Below are 9,681 nucleotides of genomic sequence, written 5' to 3' on the forward strand. Positions count from 1 at the left end.
CTCCGTGTCTTTCTTGTAGTGAGGGGCCCAAAACTGAACACAGTACTCAAGATGAGGCCTCACCAGGGCTGAGTACAGGGGGACAATCACTTCCCTAGACCTGCTGAACACACTGCTTCTTATACAAGCCAGGATGCTGTTGGCCTTCTTGGCCACCTGAGCACACTGCTGGCTCATATTCAGCTGACTATCTGCCAGTACTCCCAGGTCCTTCTCCGCCAGGCAGAACCACTTCCAACCACTCAGCTCCCAGCCTGTAGCTCTGCTTGGGGTTATTGCACCCCAGGTGCAGGGCCCGGCACTTGGCCTTGTTGAACTTCATGCAGTTGACCTCAGCCCATCAGTCCAGCCTATCCAGATTCTCCTGCAGAGCCTCCCTACCCTTGAGCAGATCGAAACATGCACCTACCTTGGTGTCATCTGCCAACTTACTGAGGGTTCACTCGATCCCCTCATCCAGGTCATCGATAAAAATCTTAAAGAGGACTGGCCCCAGTACTGAGCCCTGGCGAACACCACTAGTGACCGGCCTCCAGTTGGATTTTACTCCATTCACCACAACTCTTTGGGCCTGGCTATCCAGACAGTTTTTAACCCAACTAAGTATACATCAGTCCAAGCCATGAGCAGCCAGTTTCTTGAGGAGAATGCTGTGGGAAACGGTGTCAAAAGCCTTGCTGAAGTTAAGGTAGACCACAGCCATGGCCTTTCCCTCATCCACCCAGAGCGTCACTTTGTCATAGAAGGAGATCAGGTTCGTCAAGCAGGACCTGCCTTTCATAAACTCATGCTGACTGGGCCTGATCGCCTGGTTGCCCTGCAAGTGCTGCATGATGACACTCAAGATAATCTGCTCCATGAGCTTTCCTGGCACTGAGGTCAAACTGACAGGCCTATAGTTCCCCGGGTCTACCCTCCAGCCCTTCTTGTAGATGGGCGTTATGTTTGCTAGCTGCCAGTCCACTGGGACCTCCCCTGATAGCCAGGACTGTTGATAAATGATGGAAAGTGCCTGGCCAGCTCCTCTGCCAGTTCTCTCAGTACCCTTGGGTGGATCCCATCTGGCCCCATCCAAGTGCTGTAGCAGGCCGCCAACCATTTCCCCATGGATAGTGAGGGCCACATCCTGCTCCCCATCCCCTTCCACCAGTTCAGGGTACTGGGTATCCAGAGAGCAACTGGTTTTGCTGCTGAAGACTGAGGCAAAGAAGGCATTTAAAATTTAGCATAGCTACTCTTCTGTGACTATGCCAGGCTACCAGAAGGAAGCATGCACTCACAAATTCTCTTAGGAGCTATGGCCACAGGGGAAAAAAAAAAAAAAAAAAAAAAAAAAAGAAAAAAAAAAGGCGTTCGCCTTTCATTTAAAACACCAGCTTTGATGGACTGATGCATTTGCAGTCCATCTGCCTCATAGTAGATTCTTAGGACCCATAATTGCAGAAAAAAGCCTAGTAGCAGTGAGCCATTGGCTCAAGAACTGAAGAGTATTATATTTTTACATTTATATTTAGATTTTATTCTGGAAGTTTTGCATTTTCCTTATATGGCCAAAAAGGATCTAGTACAGCACAACACTTAATCCTTCAGACACCTACACAGATCACCATTTCAGGACCATTTGAGCAGAAAAGATGAAAAGATTCAAAAAAGGAGTTGAAGCCCCCTCACCCCATGGGCTCAAAGCCATCTTTAATTTCTATCTAGCAAAATGAGGAAAATATTAGCCAATCTTTCTAATCCCATCCCCCTACACAGAAACTTTTTTTTTTTTTTTTTTTTTTTTTTTTTGCTTTTGTTACAAAGTATATCTGTGACCACCATCAAAAGTCTTTTTGCCTTTCCTTTCATTCCCTACTTGTATCTCTGGACAAGTAAGAAACTACAGAAGTGACAGTTAAAAAATTAAAGTATCATTCAACTGCTATTCACAACAGTTAAAGTAAAACTAACCAAAGTATTCTGATAAAATATATTCCCACAGCTCCTCACCTTCACTAAAATACTTCGCATTGTTGACATTGTATTTAGTAATACTTGGCTGAGAAAAACTCTGAAGAAAGTTTTACTGATACCTAAGACTTCTCAGTGCAGAAACAGTAATTATTCCTTTTAAATAAAAAGGTGGCAGTAAAAACACTACAGTAATGTGTGTGTACCACAAAGAAACATCAGGAGTGTTACACACAGTCACTCTCTCAAGCAGGAGTCTCTATACTCACAAAGCCTAAACAAGAGATAACTAATTAGCAAAAATGTATCATAACATCTTTAATTTTAAAGAGCTGACGTTCCAATTCCTTACAAGCTGTGCAGAAGTCTAATTTCCAGTAACAAGCACATTTACTCTTGCATTGTTTTCTGTGAAGTCATATTTCCAGGTACATATTATGACATCTTGATAGCACTCAGCTGCTATCCAGGAAGCTGCCTTAGGCAAATAGCTTGTTAAAAGGCAAAATTAAACTTTAAAATTAACTTCATTTTTTAATTGCTTAACAACAAGAACCAAAACAATCTTTTATCCAAATTGTTTTTCTGATGTTCTCAGATACTGCAATTGCCAAACATCTTTGTACCACTAATGCGTACTTCAGTAAAATCAGTGAGAACTCAAGAAGCACTTAAAGAGTATTTCTCCTGATTACAACTCCAAGTAGCAGGCAATGCTGAGAACCTTCACATTGCATAACCACTTCAGACCGAGCCTGGCATACCGTAAAGTTTCTTTAACACACACTATGGTTATTTCAAGTAAATTTTGACTTCAGTGAATGCATTATATGTCAGTACTTACCATCTTTAAGTCATTCAAAAATGCATGTGATGCACTGAAGAATGAGGTTTTGAAGGTCCTTTTTAAATACATATATTTGAAAAGGTTTTCATTACTCTCCTTGAGACATTTCATTAAATACTGTTCTCTTCAGAAGAACAGATAAGTTATTATCTAAGTACTTTATATAAGTGCTATAAGTACTTTATATAGTACTTTATATAAGACCCACAGCAAGTATCAAGCTTGGCTCCTTCGCCCTTATATACCCACCTGCTATAGGCACAGAGGTGGTCTAACCAGTCTTACACAAAAGGTAATGTTTACTTTGGAAATAGCATGAATATTATATTTATTCTCAGCACAAAGTAGATGAAAGGTAAAAGGCAACAGTCACGCAAATACAAATTCATATCAGGCTGAAGCCAGAGCACTGACATGGAATAGCGCTCTATGCTGGAGAAATATAACCTTCTGTGAGACACTGTTTTCTAGCCTTTTATTTTACCAATGTTTAGCTCTTTTCCCCAAAACAAGCCAAAAGTAAAGAAAAACAACCAATTATGTTACAAGTCATCTCCAATCACCTTCAAGGAAAGCACATAGAGAAATATACCATAATTCGGACTACTGGTTTAATTTGTTCTGCATATCAGCAGATTTTGTAACAGTGTCTTTCAGTGGGATAAAGAACAGAAGAGCAAGGACTCACCTGCACTGCCTGATCTGCAAAGCTATCAGGAGCTTTGAGTCTTTTAGTAGTTTCAATTGAGAAAATTTAGCAGCACAGGGGGAAAAAGGGAACATTTGGGGCTCTGTTGTCACTTCTAGGGATGGTAGCTGATTGCTGTATCAATAAAGAAAAGGAATTATTTAGTGTTTCAGTGCTTAGTGTCTTAGTAACACACAGCCAAACCTCTCTTATATGATTAGGAAAAAGCTAACATTAGGAAATGCTAGAAGATACTTGAGCAGAACTTTTTACATAGAGTGCTTAAAATGCAGAAGGTGCACACAAAGTTAGAACTACTGTTTAGAAGAATACCCCACAACACTAAGTGCTGTATGCTAGTCAACAAACATATCAAGGAATTATGTGCCAGTGATATGTGACAGTAATTACTTATGTCATTCTGAGATAAATCTGTTTTGCTCTGGACCAAAAGATCCAGATGTTCCTAATATTTCAAGTACCTGGCTTCAGCACCAGACAGTAAACAAAACAACATATCCATCCCATCAGCGTGCAAGAATAATTCTCCAGTGCTAACCATTTACCACTTTACACTTTTCCCCCCTTCCAAGTTTTTTTTTCTTTTCAATAAAGCAAACAAAACAATACAGTAATCATAATCCAGCTTCTATTGCAGATTTATCACTAGCCTTTAGCCGTTTTGCAAAGAAAAAAGGAGCAAAAAGTTACACTGATTTTGTTCATACACTCTAATTTCAAATACAAATCCAACTACTTTTACGCTAAACATACTGCTTTGTGTTTTGCAGTTGACACTATGAAGCAAAACAATGTTGAAAAGTTATTTACAAAGATAAGGAGTATTTATGTTCCCAATTGAGTGACTCATACAGCTAGCAATTTCTTAGATTAATTTAACTCTATCCACCTCAAACTTCTGAATTTGATAGCAAGCACTGTGCAAAGCTAGACAAATTTCAGGGACAATTTCTTAAATTAAATATATATATATAAAATATACATATATATATATATATATATCTGAAATTTGCATTTAAGTAAAGTATTTTTCATGCTAATTACAGGTGCAAAAAAAAAAAAAAAAAAGGAAAAATCTAGTAATCTAGTATAATCTAGCAGTAGTCTAGTATAAAAGTAATGCAACTTCTGCTACTTTTTCATATTCTTCTCTTCCTTTCAGTATATTTCAGTTTCCGTCAATTAAATAAAAAAAACAATAATCATTGAAAATAAATGAAAACTAAGAAAAACCCTACAACTGCTGATAAAAGCACAACCCATTTTCCCCTTTATCAAAACTATAATCACCAGGGAACTAGCACGTTCAAAAATCTATCTGCCTGGAACGGGCATCAGATTTTATCCTTGACATTAAAATTATCATCCATTCAGCCTATTATCTTAATAATCATGTTTATTTAATTCAAAATTACTACACAGTTTCATGTCTTTGAAGTTTGTCAAGTTGTTTCTGCATTTATTTTACCAGACTTAATAGACTTGAATGGCTGACAGAAGCTGTATTGTTCTAAAATTACCTTCTCTGTCTTTAGAAGCTTTTCATCTGCAATTGCTAAGCACACCTGGAATCCAAACCTACCTGGGAGAGCTTGCAAGATTCTCTCTCCAAAGAGCAATCAACTTGCTTGAAATAATTTGTTCTAGGATATTCATTATTTATCTGTGGAACATCAACAAAAAGCTAATTTTGACAGTAACTGTTTTGGTAGGCGAAGTATTTCAAGGCTCATACTCAGACAAGAACCTTGCCATCTACAAGGTGATAGCAGGTTTAGGATACAGCCATCAGAGGCTGCATCACACAAATGTGGCAGCTTTTGGTGCTGGACTGCAATTCATGTATGCCTCTTACCTCTCCCAGCTACAGAGTATCTGGATCCATCAGGTAAGGCCATGTACTAGAAAAAGCTGTCAGCCACCCCCCAAAACACGCACTGTCCAAATAGTTGTGCTTTGCCATCTTCTCCAAAACAAAGGTGATAGTCAAGACAGAATCTTCTGGGAGAACACTACCTGGACACACTGTAATATTTAAAATTAAATAAATAGGATTCCTGATACAGCGCACATAGTGCAATGGGCATACTCTTCTAGTTATAATCTTAAAAATGTATCTCAGAAAAGTGCAGAAGTGTTTAAAATAAATAGAAGTACAGCTTTCATTAGTTCAACAACTAAAATGTTTGAGAGATGATACCAGCACAGCAGCTGTTCTTGCTCTACAGAAACCACACAAGATAACACCTGCCAACTTTCTAAGTTTATGCAAACTTCAGTGGTATAAAAGCCGATAAACCTTTCTGAATACAAGTTGTACCACACACTGTGTACCACACCTACAGCGTGACAAGAAGAACTGCAACACTGCGAGGATAGTTAATCCTAGGTAGAAAGCAAAATCAGTAACAGTATAGGGCACCTTTCTATTCCCATGAAGTTAAGCGGTAGCCTGTATGGAACACAAAGCACCTTCAAGCAGCTCACAGACCTCTGATTGCATGCTTAGTCAGCTTTGGAATCCTTAGGCTACTCATCAAGCGTGCGATAAATAAATATGCATGTACCTGTGTTTAGATATTAACAACCTGATCCACTAGCATACTAACTGCTTGTTTTCATGGCTGGGTTCTATACAGGGTTGAGCACCTGATAACTGATCTCTGCTGACATTTCTATAATTGTCAGCAAATTGCTTCATGTTCAACCCTGGTTGATGGTAGATGGGAAAACATTTTTTTTTTTTTGCTTGTTTTTACACCCTCTGTAGTAAATTTGGGGGTTGAAGCTGCCACAGCTCCATGCTATATAGCTATTTATTTCAGAACAGCAGCTATTATAATCCTTAAAAAAGCATGGTGTTTGTCTACCACAGGTTACTGCAGTATATTTAGTGAGTTCTGTATTTTCCAGTCACTTACCTACTACAATAGTTCTACATGCTTTTAGAGATTTGTGCAAGACCACAGTCACTTGTTTATTTCAAATATCATACAACTTGGACAACACACCCTTACAAGCTGAGAGGCACAATTTAGTAAAGAATCAAAGGGACTTACAGGACACAGAAAATATTAGATATATGGAGATAACATTTTCCTAGTTAATAAGTATAAATGCAAACACCAAATTTTCAAGACTTTCTTTGTACAGCAAGCTCAAGTATTTTCATGTTTCCACCTTTTATTTCAATGTAGTACTGCTCTGCTCAGGCTTTTGCAAGTTATTAAGTACTTGAATACCTTCTAAAAGTACAAAACCTATCTACAAAACCTAGGTAACCTTGCAATGCTTAAAACACTGAAGACATACGAATAACATTCTAGCATACACAGAATTTAAGGGATTAGGTTAATTGTCTTTAACATCTAAAGGAACAGATTTAACAGATAAAATGTTAAATGAGAAAACACATCTCCCGTATCAATATTAAGAATTACAGACAAATTCCTGAACAGGAGCAGGTATCGCTCGCTTCAATTCCCAAACAGGAAAACGAAACAGATTTTTTATTTAAGGACACATGGTCTGACTGGGCACTTTCTGGAAACAACTCCACACAATACACCTCCAGATCATGCACACAGAAGACTCCCACAGCTTGGAATCTCTCCAGAACAACTGTCTGCACAAAAGCAGTCCTGGGAAGAAGAACTGCACTATTCAAAGCAGAGCAGAGGACCAAGAAATGTGCAGGGAATGATACTGAATGTTACAACATCTCCGTGGGTCACAAGGCCTTGTCACACTGCTAACTGATTGGCATGATTATGACAGGAAATTAAAAGGGATTGCTGTTCAAAACAGTATTTTGTTTAGTAAAATGGGTAATAAATATTTACTGAACAGCTAAGAAGTTGTATGTATAAACATTTTAGACAGAAAAGCTAAATCCACAACCTGATGAGCCAAAGATAATCCTGTGCACTCTCTCACTTCACGTATCCTGGGGCAGCTGCTTCACACACTCCCTCACCTCCAAAACCCTCTATTCTGCAGCAAATGCCTTAACTCTGTTTCCAAAAGCCATGGCTTCTCCTGCATTGAATTCAAGTTCTGTACAAATACAGAGCCCATCTCGCAACTTGTTGTAGTCAGACTTCTGTACACACTGCAGAAACGGGTATTTAACTGAATTAATCCAGTAACAAACGGTTAGGGATGGAGTTTTCTCTACCCTTTCACTAGAAAGAAGCAAGACACACGAGGTACTAAAGGACTAGATTTATATTTAAATCTGATAAGTGTATGTATGCAAACACTGACAAGATATGCATCAGCATTTACACACATGTGCAGGATCTAAGAGCTGTGAAGAAAAATAAAGGAATCAGTTAGCAAAGCTAGATTTCTCCTGAGAACGTAACATGTTCCTTGGGGAACCACACGCTCTGGTCAGCAGGACAGGCAAAACGTGAGCACTGTGACACGAGAGGCAGGCAGGAACCACCTCAGGGCGCTATCACCAACACAGCCCTCCAAGCCCTCCTCTGTCCCCCCTCAGCTAGGTACCCGTGCCCTCTCAGGGGATGCTGCCCCCCCCCTCGCCACGTACTCCAAATCTTCCGTAGCCGCAGGCAAGGTGCCGTTTTTTCCCTCGTTCTGTCGCCTACGGACCCCGACAACCTCCTTCCGCTGAGCTGGGCTGAAGGCTGGGCTGGAAACCGACGAGGAGCGGAGCCCCCTGCTAGGGGCTGGGGCCGAGAGCTGAGGGAATGACTCGCTTGTAACAGCGGCTGCGCTTCTCAAAGGAGGCGAGAGACACCTGGGACTCTGCCCCTTCCTCCTGGGAGCTTTCCTTTTGGACTGACGCTCGTGTAACCGGCCCTAAACGAGTAACGAAAACCTTTGAAGAACTAAGTACAGCTAAAACGGGTGCTGAGCCCCCGGGAGGTAGCGGCCCGAGCGCCCGCCGCCTCCAACGGCCGCTGCCGCTCCTCGCCCCGCTGCCGCCCCCTCAGGGACCCTCACGGGCCTCCGGGCGGCCGCGGGTCCCTCAGGCCCCGCCCGCCCCAGCCCGCCGGTGAGGGACTCCTCCGTCTCCCCGGGGGACCGCTAAGAGCAGCAGCGAGGAGGGCATGAGGAGATGGAGGAGGCGGCGAAGCGTCCCAGTCCCCCCACGGGCACAACCCAACCTCTGTGACCAGCCCCAGAGCCCTGACAGGCAGCAGCCGCCTCCCCGCCCGGCCCCAACCAGAGCGCGGACACACGGGGACAGCACCCCACACCACTGCACCTCACCGGGCACCCTTGGGCTCCTTCTCGGCTCCCAGAGCTGCTTGACCCGGTGGCAGCCCCAGCTGCAAGGCGCCGGCGGCTGTCAGGGAGGAGACGCCAAAGCCCCCCAGAGCTCGGCTCGGCTCCCCGCCTTCCCCCCGGCCCAGCCGCTTCTCGTTTGTGCGCCCCTCCCTTCCGCTCCTCCTCGCGGTGGCCGCCTCAGCAGCCGTCTCGGCCCGGGGCTTCGCCCCCCTCAGCCCTCTGCCGCCTGCCGGGCCGGGTTCTGGGGCAGGCCCGAGCGAGCAAGGGGCGCTGCTGGGCCGGGTTTGGGAGTGCGGCATCCACCGCCCCCTCGGGGCTCCGAACGCTCCGGAGGCAGAGCGACCAAAAAAGGCGAGCTGGAGCAGCTCCGCGCCGAGAACCGCCGGCAAGGGACCGGGATTAGGTCCCGGCAGCCCGGGAGAGGAGGAGACACCTAATTTGCAGATGTAAATGGGGGGGGTCTGATTCGGAGGAAAGGAGTATCGAATAAAATACAAATCCCAAAATAGGGTAAGAATGCATATAAAGATAGAAACAACCAGGTAATGGCCTCTTTACATCAGGGACTACCTTTCTGCTCTGTGTTTGTACTCTGCCTGGTAAAGTTGCTTTGAATGACAAGACTCTATAGGCTCTACTTCAGTATAACAGTAAATAATAAATAGTGGCAATTACATAACTTAGTTGTGCCAGGAGAGGTTTAGTTTGGAAATAAGACATTTCTTCTCAGAAAGAGCAGTCAGGCATTGGGGCAGATTCCCCAGGGAGGTGGTGGCATCACCTGGGGCTTTTCAAGGAAAGGCTGGACCTGGTGCTTAGGGACATGGTTTATTGGGGGACAGTGGTGGTAGGGGGACGGTTGGACCAGATCACCTTGGAGGTCTTTTCCAACCTTAATGATTCTGTAATTCTA

At 43.1% G+C, this 9,681-nt stretch overlaps 1 protein-coding gene across 2 annotated transcripts in view; it reads right to left on the bottom strand.

The window, feature by feature from the left end:
- ARHGEF3 (Rho guanine nucleotide exchange factor 3) overlaps nt 1-8,848 on the bottom strand; it is a 133,408-nt gene extending 124,560 nt beyond the window's left edge. Inside the window, exon 1 of one of the 2 annotated variants that reach the window (XM_082767832.1) lies at nt 8,751-8,848. The gene's annotated coding sequence lies outside the window, so the exon portion shown is untranslated. The remainder of the gene's footprint in view (nt 1-8,750) is intronic. The other variant, XM_082767831.1, reaches the window with a different exon arrangement.
- Between the last annotated feature and the right edge of the window lie 833 nt (nt 8,849-9,681).

Source organism: Aythya marila, assembly GCF_965140915.1.
Source record: "Aythya marila genome assembly, chromosome: 10".
Lineage (NCBI taxonomy): Eukaryota > Metazoa > Chordata > Aves > Anseriformes > Anatidae > Aythya > Aythya marila.